The 15,753-nt window shown below is 41.8% G+C and overlaps 1 long non-coding RNA gene across 1 annotated transcript in view; it reads right to left on the bottom strand.

Annotated features, from left to right (window-relative positions):
* LOC149874769 (uncharacterized) overlaps window positions 1-15,753 on the bottom strand; it is a 219,894-nt gene that overhangs the window by 48,040 nt on the left and 156,101 nt on the right. The window lies entirely within an intron of this gene.

The raw sequence follows: 15,753 nt of genomic DNA, 5'->3' as shown, positions 1-15,753 counted from the left end.
CATCATGTTGCCAAATAGCACTGCAGTGTCATAACATTTTTTTGTAAGGTGACATCCACAGGAGGACAAATTTTTAAAATAGGCATCACTAGAAAATGAAACAGAAATATGTTTGTCTCCCTGAGTTGTTCAAACTCTCCATACAAGAAAAATTGATAATTTTCATTCCTGAATGAGGATTAGGCTCCATGGAAGCAGAGCTGTGAAAGCATGTCACCATGGGGTACCTTTTCAAAGAGGGGCACTAGGATTTAGCTCTGTGTTTCTCGTGTACTATTTAAGTATGGCCTCCATCTGTATTTTAATAGAATTCATATAAAGGGAAAATGGAAAACACAATCAATACTTTTCGCCCCCTCCTTTATACATTATATGAAACTCCACTAAGTCTACACAATGGCTATGAAAGAGGGAATTGCTGCTTGACGAAAAGAACTGATGAGAATTGACATTTGACCTATGTATTTTTTTCCCTTATACTCATTCAAGAATTAGGAGTATACTGTAAGTAAAATTAGCTGTTAACTGAGGAGAACTAACAACAACATAATACAGATGCATTTCACAAGCTACTCATTCCAGGGCAGCAGAAAGGACATATCACACACGGACATATGTCCTGACAATCCTGTTATATTTTCAAGTATATGTTTTGCATATATTATAATCTGCAGTCACCTGTGAAACCTGATGAGGGAAAGTATGTTATTGTTAAATTTAATCCAATTACTAATTCTTTCTCTTGTTTCCCCACATTTACAATCACAATAGCAAATAAATCACAGATATTAGATCAATGGGAGCATTTACATGAGAGGCTTAACTGAGCAGTAACATAGTTTACTACACAGTAAATGCACACATCTATACACTTACTGTACACTAAAAACACTTAATTGCGAGTATATTTGCTACCTGCAAATGCAAGTAGAAAATGTACTCACAATTAGTTACTATGCAGTTACGCATGTGTAAACACAACCTGGAAGCAAATTTGCCACTAGGGACTGGTCTGAGGTTAGCCCCAGGGCTCTGGGCTGGGAGCCTCTCCTGCCCCAGGGCTGGGCTTCCTCTATGGCAGCCCCTCCCTCAAGCCTTTAGAAGCCTACAGGTACTCAGAGCCCACCAGCAGAGAGCCTGAGGCCACTCCAGGCTCCTGTGTCCCCCTGGGCAGGCTGCAAGCCAGCTGCCCTGGCCTACCTACATCCTGGCACCACTGCCTGGCACCACACCCATCCCATCCAGACCTGCAGGCTGCTCCAGGCTGTTGCAGGCTCCAGCCAGGTCTGCCAACCCCCAGGCCCAGATGCAGGCAACTTCTGGCTGCCAGCACCAGCTCCAACTGCCTGCAGCCCACCCCCAGAAGCCTGCCTGGAGATCACAGCTGCTGCACGGCATTGCCTCTGCCACGCACCTGCCACTTCCACACAGGGCCATTGTGCTGAGTGCTGTAGACAGCTACCCAGTCCCAGCAGCACAAGGACAGTCACATGCAGAAAGACAGTGTGGGGCCCATGATGGTGACATCCTTGCTGACACCCTTGCGCACACCTGTGCCCAACCCCCAATCTGACATCAGGCAGTGCACAGCCCCTGGTACAGAGCATGTTATGTCTGAAATGTTGCAAACTCTCCCAAACAGCTTCTGTCTCATGGTTCTATAAGGCCTGCTGCTGCATGCAGGGGAGAGGCCACCCTTGGCAGCTGGAATGTGGCCTCAGGGTCACTGCCACCCATAGCCAGGGCCCTGCAGATGTGCTGGCTCCACCAAAGGAGGACCCTGGACAGGAGCTTGCAGCACAGCCAGGACCAGACACTGGCCCTTCTGGCCCTTGGCACCAGCTGCCAGAGGGGAAGCCACCTGCACTGGGAGGAGCACTGACTGCTGTTGCCTCTGGGTGAGCCTTCCACCTGTCACACTTGCTACAGTGTGCACATCCATGTGGGAGCAGCCAGAGGTCAAGGTGCTGGCCCCAGGCTATGTCCGCTAGTTGCCCCCACCCCATAGCCCCCCACCCTGGAAAGCACACAAAGGACATTGAAAAGTTTTCAGGGGGAAGAACGTGTTTTATTGTTGGGGGACGATGGAGGGGCTCTGTTTGGTGAGTTGGGAAGAGGGGCTCTGTTTGTTGGAGAGGGAAGGGGATGGGGGGATCTGGTTGATGTGAGGGGAATAAAGACTGTTGTTCTTTTGATACATGTCGGTAGTGAGCATGCTGCTAAGGATGAGCAGAGAAGGTGGGGGCTCCATGGGCCATGGTGCAGGAGGGCTACAGTGGGGAGTGCTGAAGGAGGTGGTCAGCCACCAGGAGCCATGGCCTCCACTAGTGGGTGAGTGGCTCTTCTGGGGCCTCGTCGGGGGGGCTATCACTGCTGCTGACGCTGAAGGTGGTACTCCTATCACCAGGTGTCCTCTTTGCACTGTTCCTCTTCCACCCAGGCCTCACAGAAGAGCTTCCCCTAGGCCTTGCAGATGTTATGCAGCATGCAAACTGTGATGATGACCTGGGGGAGGTTGTCCTTGGCAAGCTCGAGGCAGGCAGTGAGGGCGTGCCAACATCCCTTGAGGTGGCTGTAGGCACACTCCACCAGGGCATGGATCTGGCCCAGGCAGCAGTTGAAGTGGGCTTGGTAGGGATGCAGGTGGCCAGTGTAGGGCCACAGGAGCAGTGGCAGGAGTGGGTAATTGGGGTCTCTGATTAGCAGGGACAGGATCACCATGGTGCCCAGCTGAAGGTCCAGCACCCCTGGCAAGAAGTGCCCACTCTCCACCAGGCCAAGCAGACAAGAGTTTTGGAAGATCCGGGTGTAATGGACACTGCCCAGCTATCTGGCATTCTTGTGCATAAAGGCATGGTCCATAATGGCCTGGAGCAGCATACTGTGAAAGCCCCTCCATCTGTAGTATGGGCGGTATCCACGGGGCAGGCAAGTGATGGGGATGTGGTTCCCATCGAGGGCTCTGATACACTAAGGGAATCCCAGGGCACAGAACCCTACCACCACCATGAGGGATCATGCACACAGAGCCTCAGCACATTGAGCACTAGCACAGCCTGGAGGGTGCCAAGCAGTGGCCTTGCCCATGCCAAACAGGTAGCCAATGTGCCGCAGGCTGCCAAGCATGGCCAGCTTGAGCAGGCGGAGGATCAGGGTGTCTGTGGGGAGGGGCAGCTGCATGCCCATGTGCTCTGCTCCAGGTGGGACCAGAGCTGCTCCAGGAGGTCCCAGAAGGTGGCCTGAGTTATGCCTCCAGCCACTGCTCTTCATTCCAGGTGTGCTGGATGATGTGCTACCACCAGTCCTGGCTGGTCTGGGAATGCCTCCAGCCACTGTTCTTTATCCCAGGTGTGCTGGACAACGTGCTGCCACCAGTGCTGGCTGGCCTAGTGAGCCTAAAAGTGGTGGAGCTGAAAGCCCAGGAGGGCAATGGCAGCCCCAGTGGTGGTATCCTGGAGCTCGTTGTTGGCATCCCTGCCTGGGTCTGGCTAGGTGGACAGAGAGGAGGTGGCTAGTGCATGGATGTGGCCCCATGATGGTGTATGGCAGTTGGGCAGGCAGTTGCTGTACATGGGGGAGCCAGGAGGGCCCAGACAGCCACGAGCCAGGTGACAGTTGGCATGGTGGGCCAGCAGGGCCAATACGGCAGCTAGCAGGAGCATGGGCCACTGGTTGACACTGCCAGGGTAGGTGCTGGAGCAGCCATAGTGCAGTGAGTGGTGCTGTATGCTGTCCCTGCACTGGGCACACTGCTCCTGGCCAGGAAAGTGGATGGCCAGAGAGCAGTGAGCTGGGCTGCCTTTTGAAGAGGGCTGCCAGCTGCTGGTGGCTGCAGCCAGAGCCTGAAGCTCCTCCCGGTGGTGGCCAGGGCCTTTTGTAGGGCCCCAGAATGCGGAAGCAATTGGCAGAAAATCTGCTCCTGCTTTCCCGTACATGTAGATGTGTGCCCAGTACCATTTACTTGCAAGTGATTTACTCACAAGTAAACTGGTGCCACATCAAATGCATTGGGTGCTGCCCTGTGTTCTTGTAAACTTCATACCTTAATATTGCCAAGTAGCCTAGTATTATCATGAAACATCAGAATTAAAAAGGGGGGGGGGAAGAGGAGCAAGAGAAGAGCCTGAAGTTTAGCTCTGTGTACATTCCTAAGTTCCTAATTGGAAGATTTTCAAAGGCCAAGCACTCATCAGCATATCTTCATTGTTGGGTTCTCAGTCATTTTTAAAAATCATTCCAATTAGGTTGGAAACTAAGGGCCTGATCTTGAAAGAAGCATAAGCTTAATTTTATGCATGAAATTAACTCCCCTGACTTTACTGAAGGATTGGGGTTTTAGACATTTGTTTTTTAAAATCAAGGTCAAAACATTCGGAAGCAACATCTTCTATCTTCAGGGCTAGGGTCAGAAATTACACATAAACCAGTACAAGTAATTAGAAACTGGTTCAAACCTGTAACACAAAAGAAGTTCAGTGACATAAACCACTTTCAAAATGGCTGAACTACGTTTAAGATAAACCTGGATGGATGTAGTCTTAGGTTAAATCAGTTTATTAAACTTCTGTCCCAGATCCCCTCCAGATTCAAGTTAAGTCACAGCCTCACAGCATCTCAGGATGCTTTGTACCTACCCTGAAGTCTCTCCCTCCCTCCCCCCAGGTGGTTGGACTAACTTTGTTCCAAGGTGTCTGCTCCAGCCCAGCAGGGATACATGCTCTAGCTTCTGGCCTGAGCCATTGCAGGCATGTAGCTGCATTTCTGGAATCAAAAGTGAACACCTGTTCACTTGCTTATAGGTTCAATCTATGCAGTTTAAACTAACCTGTGAAAACTGAATCAATTCAGCTTTGGGCTTTTTGACTTTCTGTATTTAGCCCAGTTGATAATGTTTTTTTAAAGACAGTATAGCTAACAAGCTTCAATATATTGTTCTGGGTATTCCTGCATAAACATAGGCCTCTAAAATCCAGTTACCTTAGGTGTTAAAATCTATGGACTAAAGAAAACAAAAGGAATTTAATTAGAAAAAAATAAGGCATTTGTCTGACTACATTTCTTCAGCTATCGCAATGACATGGACAAAAAAGGAAAAAAATCAAACTAAAATCATTGTGAAATTCAATAAATAAATTACTTGACAAGTATTGTTTGAGCAGCTGTAGTCAAATTGTGCTCCCATTTACATCAGCATAAACTCTAGCAAAGAAAATTGAGCTGTCAGTCCAAAACAGCTTCTAAAGAAATCAGAATATGGCCTGTTATATTTTAGTGTTTACCACAGCAGCAGCTGTAACTACTCACAGTTTGCACACATGCTTTGAGTGACATCCCAGTTAAGCCAGGGTGGAGCCTCAAGGGGGTAAATATAATTACTCCACCCACTTCCCCACAACTTCCTCAGAAAGAAATTACACATTACATTTAAAAGAACAGACTAATTTTGTGCAAGTTAATATGTTCCATATTTGCTGTGTTGATCTGCTACATCATATTTTCCTCCTTTTGATATGATGAAAACATTGGCAAGTGAAAAAGATTTGATATTTCCCAGCAGTGCTCTGATTTTAAACAAAGTATGGGAACTTTCTGGAAACAAGAATTTGCAAAAATCAATACTGGTCTTATTCAGCAAAGCAAAAAAACATGTTCTTTGCTTTGCTGAATAGAGATGCACTACTAAATCAGGGCTCAGTGAATGAAGATAACCAAAATAAGCTAAATGTTTCTTATTACAATACTCCATTCTGTTCTAAACACAGTTTCAGAATATATATAAAGAATGTACCAAGAAGGAAAGACTTCATCATGGTGTTAAAAAAAAAAAAGAAAATTTGAAAGCATTCCTAAACGTTCGATAAAACCATGAAATGTATATTATTTGCTTAGATTTAAAAATGCATACAGTTGCCCATGCACAAGTTCTAGACATATCGACATCTAATCAGACTCTCAGCCCAAAGAAAAATAGCATAACACCAAAGAGAAATCAGTTTATCACTTAGTAAATCACTGTAGCAGAACCTACTCTAGTCCATACAACTTCTCACATGACTTTTGATGTCAGCAAATACAAATTATTTTATACTGAGAAGCAGGACAAGTTCCAAAGAGTGTATTATTAATATTCACATTGCAATAGCACCTAGAAACTCCAATTAGGGAATAAGGGCCAGTTTTTGACAGTGGTACATACAGAGGTAACAGTCTTCAAATACAAAAAAAACGTTACTGTGAAGAAAATGCTGATCAATTTATTTGTGTCTACAGGGGACAGGCCAAGGAGTAAATGGGTTAAATTGCAACAAGGGAAATTTAGGTTAGATATTGGAAAGAACTTTGTAGCTATGAGGGTGGTTAAGTACTGGAACAGATTACCTAGGAGGCTGTGAAATCTTTGTCATTAGATTTTTTTTAAGCGCAGGTTAGACAAACATTTGTTTGAGATGGTTTAGATAGCAATGATCCTACCTTGAGGAGGGTATTGGACTAGATGACCTTCTGAGGTCTCTTCAAGCCCTATTTATCTATTATTCTATATAACAAGAGGAAAATTCCTGCTTCAAGTTGCTGAGAATCTAGTGGCCTTAATCCATAAAGCTACAGAACGAATCATGGTGTGTAAAGTTGAGTGTGTGCAAGGTGGGAATCTATATTATATGCATCAACTAAGTGCATCAAACAAATACATACACTGGCACCCAGACACCACGTTTTTATTTCAAATCTTGCACTTCCAAATCTCACTTTTCAGGTCACCAATTTGCCTACTGTCGAGCACTGGAGCCTTGATTGCAGTAGCAGTTGAAAAAAAGAACACATTTTAGATCAGCTGACAATGACCTAAATGTTTAGAACAGGAATATGCAGTGACCACAGAGGAACTGTTCCTTACTAATCGACTATTGCCCCAAAGAAATTTTAATCAGGTTGGTATTCATTTCAAGTAGGAACATAAAACCCCTGGTGTACGTGACCTCCCAAGGTTAGTTAATGTTGGATCATAAACTTCAATCTCTTAAAATCAAGATAGTTAAAAGGAAATCACTATTGACTGTTATTCACTTTATACACTGTACATGCTTTGGAAACCCCTTTAATGTATGATTATATGCTGATTTACAAAAATTATAGATGGTGAACTGTATGTTTCCCTAATTGCATGCAATTTATCATAAAGTTTTCACAAAAAGGCCTACACGATCCTCCCCTAAAATTTAGTTTGTTGAAACTTAATAACTATAAATTCATCCCTGTTATAGGCATCCCTTAGGGACCTTTCTGATACCAGTATACACTTTCACTAAAACAGGTTCAGGAGCATTTAATTTCTTCCATTGTAATTGTAATTCTTTAGAAGAAAAAAAATTGGCATAATTGACTGCAATTGACATTCCATAGTTACCACTCCCAATACCACTTCTCCTCCTAAGAAAACAAATTTGTATTTTGGATGGGCCAATACAGTCAGCAGATTTGTGACTTGTCATCTTTTCTGAGCAGCCAGAAGTAATTTGAGGTTTTTCAGCAAACTAGCTACTTAAGAATGCCAAAACTTCACGGAATTATGTCAGTTACTAAGTCCCCGACTCTAAGTCTCCCATCTTAACTGGAAAGAAATTATTATTCTCAATTATTCTACAATATATGTATTTTGAAGAAATGGTACTAAATTATGAAGTGGGGGGAGGGGAATTCAACGCACAGTTTAGTACATTAAACATGTCTTACGAAAGTATTAACCTTTACCAAAGCAGCCTTTTTTTTCCCATCCAAACTACCATTGGAATTGACTGTTGTATCTAAAGCTGGGAGGAAAGATTATGTTGTAAACACTAACAGGCACTGAACTAGTATTTAGAATATCTGGACCAACCCCCAGCTGTACCAGAGATTTTCTGTGTGACCTGGAGAAAGTTACTTAGTGCCTTTACTGCTGGTCTCCAAAATGGGGATGATAATAATTCCTTCTTATTCTTTGGGCATAGGAAAATGAACTTATTATTTGTCTGTACAGCACCTAGTAAAGCAGGGGCTTGGGATAAATCTTGCCTGCTATATGTCTAAGCCTAGATGACTGTTTGACCAAAAAAAAATGTGTCTTGCCTCAGGAAAGCACACCTAATGCATCTGGGGAGACACATAGCTCTCCCACTCTCTCGGTGGGCAGCCTTGTGTCTCTCCAAAGCACGTATGCACTGAGAGTTGCCTTGAGGCAGACAACAGAAATGCTAGGGTGTGTGTGACCTTACAGTTTCAGGCATCTGACTCAGGACTGCACATTATGTACCTCCATCATCTGAAAATCCTGTTCTGCCCTGGGGAGCTACCTCCCGGGAGGAGCAGGAAGACCTACCTGTAAGATGGAGCTTGCCTCTACAAGGTGAAGTATAACACAATACAAGCATTTATCAAGTGACTCAACTTTAACAGACGTGGGCTAGAGAAATATGCTCAAGCAGTCACCCACAGCCTGGTAATTCAAGTTCTTTTCTTGGAAGTGAGACATGTAGGTTTAAACCCTTTCAGATCCCAGATCTCTTACAACCTGTCCATGCTATTGGGCAAAAGCTGGGAAGTGAATATTCTTCCTCTTCTTTCTTGAGATTTAGACATCTTAAGGCTAAGATGAAGATGCATTACAAAAGTTGACAGGTTACGAGTTTTCCAGAGACACAAGCAGGGTGAAATAGAACCACACTGATGCTACAGGCTGCTAAGTGCCAGTTAACAACTTTAATGCAGAATAGGACCTAGGCCCTGGTCTTCGCTTGGGATATGATTGCTATAATATGCAACATATAAAAGATAACATATAAAGATAATATCCACAAAAGGAAATACCATACATTATATTTAAATAATTATTCATAGTGTCACAATATTTTTTCTAGTGACTAGCTTTTCTCTGTTTAAAAGCTCAGCCTTTCTGGCAGTTGTAACATTGAAAGTTTCAATATTATGTTTTGAATTGCGAGCCAAAAGAAAAGGCAGGGTGGGGAAAGAAAGTGGAGTGGGAAGAACTCACTGCCAGCAGCAAACAAACACAAAAAGATTACCTACTAGCTGCGTGCAAACCAGACCTGGCATTTTAAACACAGGATGCTGTTTTTTCTATGCAACATCCGTTTAAGTTGGCATCTGACAGACTTACAAGTGTCTCCAGTAGCAGATGCCTGCCAGCCCTATCACCATTCAAAATGGTAATGTAAAACACAACAAAGACCAGATTACTGGCCTTGAAAGTCCTAAGTAAGGGAACAGCCGTTTAAAAGGCTTTTAAATAATGTTGCTATGTTCCCTAATAAGATTAACTAAAAAAAAAATTGTGAAACTAGCTCCTCCATTACTACTAGCCTCCAACTCCTTTTGTACTCTTCATTTCACATCTCTGCCCTGAAAGAGTGAAGCAGCCATGTGTCATTTGTCACTTGCTATGTGGATATAATCTGATGGCCTAAAGAGATGCTGAAAAGCTAAAGGTTTAAAATACCTGGACCATTTTGTACACAGTCAGTGGCATGAATTTAACCCTTCACTGATGAAAGATGAGCAAGGGTGTGTGGAAGGTGAAAAACACATAGAAGAAAAGCTGCATGGGACTTCCAGAACTATATATATAGTAAGCATTCTGCCAATTTATTTATGTCTCCTTTCCCAGGAATATGCTGTACATGCAAATTTGCCCAAAGGGTTAAAAAAATTGTCTGGCTATAGAACTGCAAAATGTCAGAACTCCTGCAATTCTGCAAGGAACAGCATATTCTCTAGGTACAGAACTGCTAACTAATTTGTCACCACATCCCCTTACCCTGGATGCTGAAGTGGAGCCTCCTGTGTTGCAGAATGTCATGAGCTATGACTCGATATTAATAGCTTGCCGTGGTACACACAGATTTTATAGGTGTAGGTACACTTATTATTTAATAGCAGAAGAAGACCTCCTAAGCACTAGAATTTAGAGGCCAAAATTATTTATGTGCAAGCTTTTATTTATGTTAGCTTTAAATTGTTCAACGAGAGGTTATCTTTATTTTTTGTCATTAATTATAATAATTTACCAATCCTATTTAAAACAAAATGGATGCTGTAATTTAGACTTTTAATTAAGTGAATTAGCTTTTTGACATTTCCTTGGAAAAAGATATTTCCTATGCGGCCTGTTTTCTCGCTCAAAATTAAATATTCTCTAACACCATTTAAATATTTTAATAAGGAAAATGCAATTTATAGCCCCTTGCCAAGATTCCTAAGACTTCCTAACAACACAGTTGCAGTCTCAAGGACTATACAGTTTTGTGAAGGATAAAAAGCCAGTAAAAAATCTGATTTCCCAGCAATTACAGAATGTTAGTACCTAGAGCAAAACTTTTCAAATCTCAAAGTTGCCAAAATAAGTGTGTCTGCTTCTTTATCTCCTGTAATGTTGCCATTTAGCTTTCCAAATGAAGTCCAGATCCTGAACATACCTGGATGTGCTTTAGCTTTGCTTTCATGTTTCAACTGCAAATGCTCCGTTTCTGCATTCCTGTTGCTTGAAGTTGTCAGAGGAGAAAATTAACTCTGTCACTAAACAAAGACCTTTTGATATTTTTTCTAAGCTGTTGCTGAGTGAGCCTTGCATATTTAACATTAAACAAAACTACAGGAATTGTATCATCATTGTGTAAGCTTTATGGTATCACACTTTACATAATGATGGGTGAGAAAAAAAAATCAAGTACAAGAACACAATTATTTTTTTCTCCCTGCCGTGGCCATTTGCATGTTAACTGTTAAATTTGTAGGTGTTCAGGCACAGGCAGATATGGTTATTTGGGAAAATGTGATATCTTTTATTAAACCAACTAAAGAGTTGGAAAAATTGTTCTTTGCAAGATTCTAGGCACAGGCTCCATTCTTCAGGCATATTCAGCTGGTCTAATAAAAGATACCACATATACCAAATTATCTTGTCTGCCTATGTTTGTAGATCAAAACAGCTACAACCAACATCCCTGCAACACAGAAGGTGTTGAGTTGTTCAGCTCCCCAACTACAAATCTTAATGCTTTCATTCAAAAGGATGTTGTCAACTCCCTGGATGTTTTATGTTTAATTTTTTCTCCTTTTTAAACAGCCTTCAAGAAGCTCAGAAATTATTTCTGTTTCTCATGCTGTACTTACAAAGTTATTTCTTTTGCACAAGATGAACGAAAGGTGGAAAAACCTAAAAACTGAGGATGGAAATGGAGGAGGAGGGAGAGATTAGTGTGGGACAAAACAATACAGGGTTTGAATATTTTTCAGCAAAACGAAACACAAACTTATTCAGTCAAATTGGAGCAGTTTCTTCAATCCACAACAAAACATTTTGTTGCTTTTTGTGTTACTGACCCATTTTAATGCTCCCCCCTTTCAATTTATGTCAATTTAAAACCAAAAAATACCATTTTAGGTTTTTAAAAAAGCTTCTAAAAACAAAAATAAAAGGTTTTGGGGTGTCTAAATTTCAAAATTAAATCTCCTTTATTACATTCAACTCATTTGGTGTTTGTTTTCTTTTGGGGGCGGGGTGGGGGGGAGGAAAAAGAGGCATTCCATAAATTTGACCAAATTTGTCCTGGTCCCCTTTTTGGGGAGAGGTGAATTTTCTGTATGTCAAAAAATTCGCTCAGCTGCACTATAGGACTGTGGTGCCAGCAGAGAGTGCACAGGGTGAAACATCTCATTCTTTCGTGGGCCGTACAGAAACCAGTTAAGTTTTCCTGTTTATTTGTTTGCTTGCTTGTTTTTTGTTTTTTAAAGAACATTCTTAGCTCCAAGTTCTAATATTATAGCTACTGTGCATACCACCTATCATGTAACCATTTCAAAGCAGATAAGATAGAACCTATCTTATTGTATTTGGCTGTATACCAAAACTTTGTTTTGTCTTTTAGGTTAAGGTTTTTGGGGCTTTTTTAGTTTTCATCAGCTAAAAACAAACAAACAATCAACATTTTTATTTTTCAGTACTAACTTGAAAATTTCTAAAGGAAGCAGACCTGTTCTACAAAAATGTTCACACAGTTGTCAAACCAAGACACAAAAATCTAGCAGCCCTGATAAAGGCTTTCTAAAAATATTATAAATCTTTCATTTAATTTGATAAATCCCAAATAATCACACAAATTACAACTGTTATTATCATAAAAATATAGCAGTAACTCTATGGTTTAGGATGTCATGACTAATGGATACCTATTGACATAACAGTCATCTCAGGAACATGGTAGAGTAAGAAAAATCAATGGGACATCATAATACCAGAGCACACGCTATACAGGAATGATAAAGTAGTTTGTACCACGGGGGGAGAGCACTCCGCATCAAAGACTGCATATCAAGTCGTATTGGTAAAGGTACCTTGGAGGTAAAAAGTACTATAGAATCTCTGTGGCAACAAATTACATATCTAAATAGAACAAGTGTACTTCTGAGGATATACTATCAAGCAACAAAACAAGATGGCAGTGGTGAATTAAAAATACTAAGGGAACTGAGTAACTCTACAAAAGCAGAAAACTGAATAATAACGGGCAACATCAATTATCCGCACGTAGGCAGTGGATTATATATATCCCACCCCAGGGTGGGATGCAGAGACTAAATAACTAGGTACCACAAATGACTTTTCTGAAGCAAATAGTCCTGGAAATTACAAAAAGAAAAGTCCCTTTGATTTAGTCCTAAAAAGTACAAAGGGTAACTACTGCTGAGTCATTAAGTGATAGTGACCAAAAGAATTGGATTTGACCCTTGTGTGTGTTTGGGGGGGGGACCCAAACAAACAAACAAAAATGGCCCACATTAACCTTTAAGGTTAAGAAGAAAGACTACATATAAACAAGGAAGCTGGTTAGCAAAAAGTTAAAAGGGACATCAAAGAAGCTTAAAACTTCAAGCAAGCAGCACTGGGGACATGGAGTAAATGCATACCGCAAATCAAAAAAGGGAAAGCAAACCAAAAAGAAGCCATCGTGGTTAAATGGGAGAGTAAAGGATGCTATGAAAGAAAGAAGGACAAAACAGGGCATGGGTGGAATCAGAGAGGGTGCAGTGGTTCAGTTGCACCCCTTTTTATTTCATATTATTCATGAACTTTAAAACTAACTGGCTGGAAGGGGCAGCATCATTTATATTCAGGCAGCAATGAGGAAGTCAACTGATTCCATGGCTCATTATCACCTACCTGATTCCTGCTAATCTCTCCCTATCTCACAGGTCCAAATAAACCCCTCTACTTTTTCATGGTCATGAAGTTTCACTATTCAAGCTATCCTTTCTTTTGCTATTTTGCTGTCCATTAGTCATTCCTAGTAATGCCTCTCTCCTATTTTTAGCTCTAGATGCTCTCTCCTATTTTTAGCTCTAGCTAAAAACCTTAACTCAGAAATAGTAATATTAACTCAGGTGCAAAAATGGCTGACAGTCATCAGAGGGGTGTTGGTTGTATCTGTGTTGGTCCGAGGACATAGGCAGACAAAGTTCTTTGGGTAAATCTGATCTCTTTTATTAGACCAATGAAAATACAAATGAGTAGTAGTGGGGGTCATAGGGGTGATAGACAATGGGTAAGAAACAGGTTGGGGGGAGAGAAATGGTGACTTGGTGATAAAATGTAGCTGGTAAATTGTAGAGAGGTTACTTGGAGTATAAGATGCTAGGCAGGCTATAATGTACCATAAATCCAATGTCTATATTTAGTCCATGATTTCTTGTATCCAGTAGGCTGATGAAGTGAAGTTCATAGGCTCATCTGACAATCATTGGAGGCACTGTCATGATGCTCAAGAAGACTAGATTTTGTTTTATAAATCAGAATTTGATAAGAGATGTATATTTAACTGTATTGTCTACAGGACTAATGACACAAAACCTTTTGACTATTTTTTGCCTAGCTTGTTGTGCTTTATTTAAAAAAAAAGCCCTGAATATATACTCTAGCAAATCAGTACATATTCTAAAAGTTATATTGTTTTTTTTCCTTTGATTTTAAACAAAATAATACAGTGCTAGGCCCCTAGCATATTACTAAGGTTTTCTCTTTAATTGGAGAAAAATATGAGTCACGCTATATCTGATAATGTGCCACACCACCTGCACCCTGTTTTTCAAAATCCTAGATCCTCCCATGAAACAGGGAACAGCATTTATGAAAAGCATGCCTGTGTAACATATACTATAATGCTTTCTAACACATTTTTTACTTGCTCAGATACCTCTGCTAAGTAATCCACAGTCTTTTATCCTGTGGATACAGTAAGTTCAGATCTCCCACTATACAAGTTTATATTTTTAGCAGTACCTGTACTTTCAGCCACATAAAATATGCTCTTTATTAAGATCTGTTTCCAGTTTATGCAAATTCATTTAGAGTGTCTCATTGTCCTCTGTGTGTTTACTAATGTAGGCCACGAGCCAATTTTACCAATGGTCCTCTTCTACATCATTAATACATTTTAAAAACTAAAACACTATCCCCATAGAGGCCAACGGGACACCTTCTAAAGCGGCCAATCACTACAAAACAAACCTTTAACATGAGAAGACAATGATGTTACATAGAATTTATTTATAAACATTGCTAGCATGTTAGAGTGATGGTCCAGGAATTATGTGGGAGGAAAAGATATCTTTTATGGGACCAGCAGCATGGCTGGAATAAAGTTAGATAAGCTCAAAAACAATGCATTCTTCTCAGAGCTGTAACTTTTGGAAAATGAAGAATCAGCAGTAGCCAGTTTTAGCAAAAATGGCTTTTTTGCATATAATTTGAGGCCATGAAATATGTGAATGTATCTATAGTGCTGGGAGTGGGAGGAATACAACTATTAAGCAATACCTTAGTGATGTGAAAGAGATTCTGTCCCATTTCTTCTCACCTTTAGGAGTCTGCATCTAGATCCAATCTTGCTGACAGACCTGATCTCAATGGATGCTTGTACACATTTATGTGGGTTTGGTCCTTAGGGTTGCATTCTGTGCCCCCTAAACTGAAATGGTGGGGTTTTCATTGAAACTGTAGTGGGGGAGGGGTCCATTGCTGTTATAGCAAAGGACCAATCCTTTTTTTTTTTCTCTCGGCAGAACCTGCCCGCAGCCACAGGGCGAGCTGCCAGCGGGCTGAACATCTCCTGAGCTGTTGGGGATCCCAGTCTTTCCCTCCATGGTGGTAGCACCCCCCAGGACTCCCCAGCTCAGATGCAGCACCCAGCTGAATCCAACTGTAGCCTGACCCCTAGCTGGGGCAGCACCTAGCCCGCTAGCAGCCCACCTGGGCAGCCCTGGGGGCACCACAACTGCAGGGAGAAGGACTTTGCCCCCCTCCCTCCCCCACAGCTCAGGGACTGCTCAGCCTGCCAGCAGCTCACCCTCCTGGCCATTGGAGAGGTGGGCAGGCTCCACCAAAAAAAAAAAAAAAAAAGGATTGAAAGCAAAAGTAGTAAGGGGCCCAATCCTTTTTATCTGTGGAGACTGCTAAGCTCACCTCTCCCACAGCTGGGGAGCGAGCTAACTAATAGCTGCAACACATCATTGCAAACTAAACTACATCGGAATGAAAAATCATTTCAAACCCCTGAAACTCTTGCATGTTTACAGTTTGATGCCATTTAGCCACCAAAGTGACATTTTTGTCACATGTACATGGTAATGGCATCACGTGTACAAGCGCCCAGGAGTTTCCATTTTTTCTCTTGTTCCTTTCTCTCTTTTCCCTGGCCCTATTGA

Source organism: Crocodylus siamensis, chromosome 1 (genome assembly GCF_052110815.1).
Source record: "Crocodylus siamensis isolate JL-2025a chromosome 1, ASM5211081v1, whole genome shotgun sequence".
In the NCBI taxonomy this organism is placed as follows: domain Eukaryota; kingdom Metazoa; phylum Chordata; order Crocodylia; family Crocodylidae; genus Crocodylus; species Crocodylus siamensis.
Note: the sequence above shows the minus strand (reverse complement) of the source record. Positions and strands in the feature narration are given on the sequence as shown.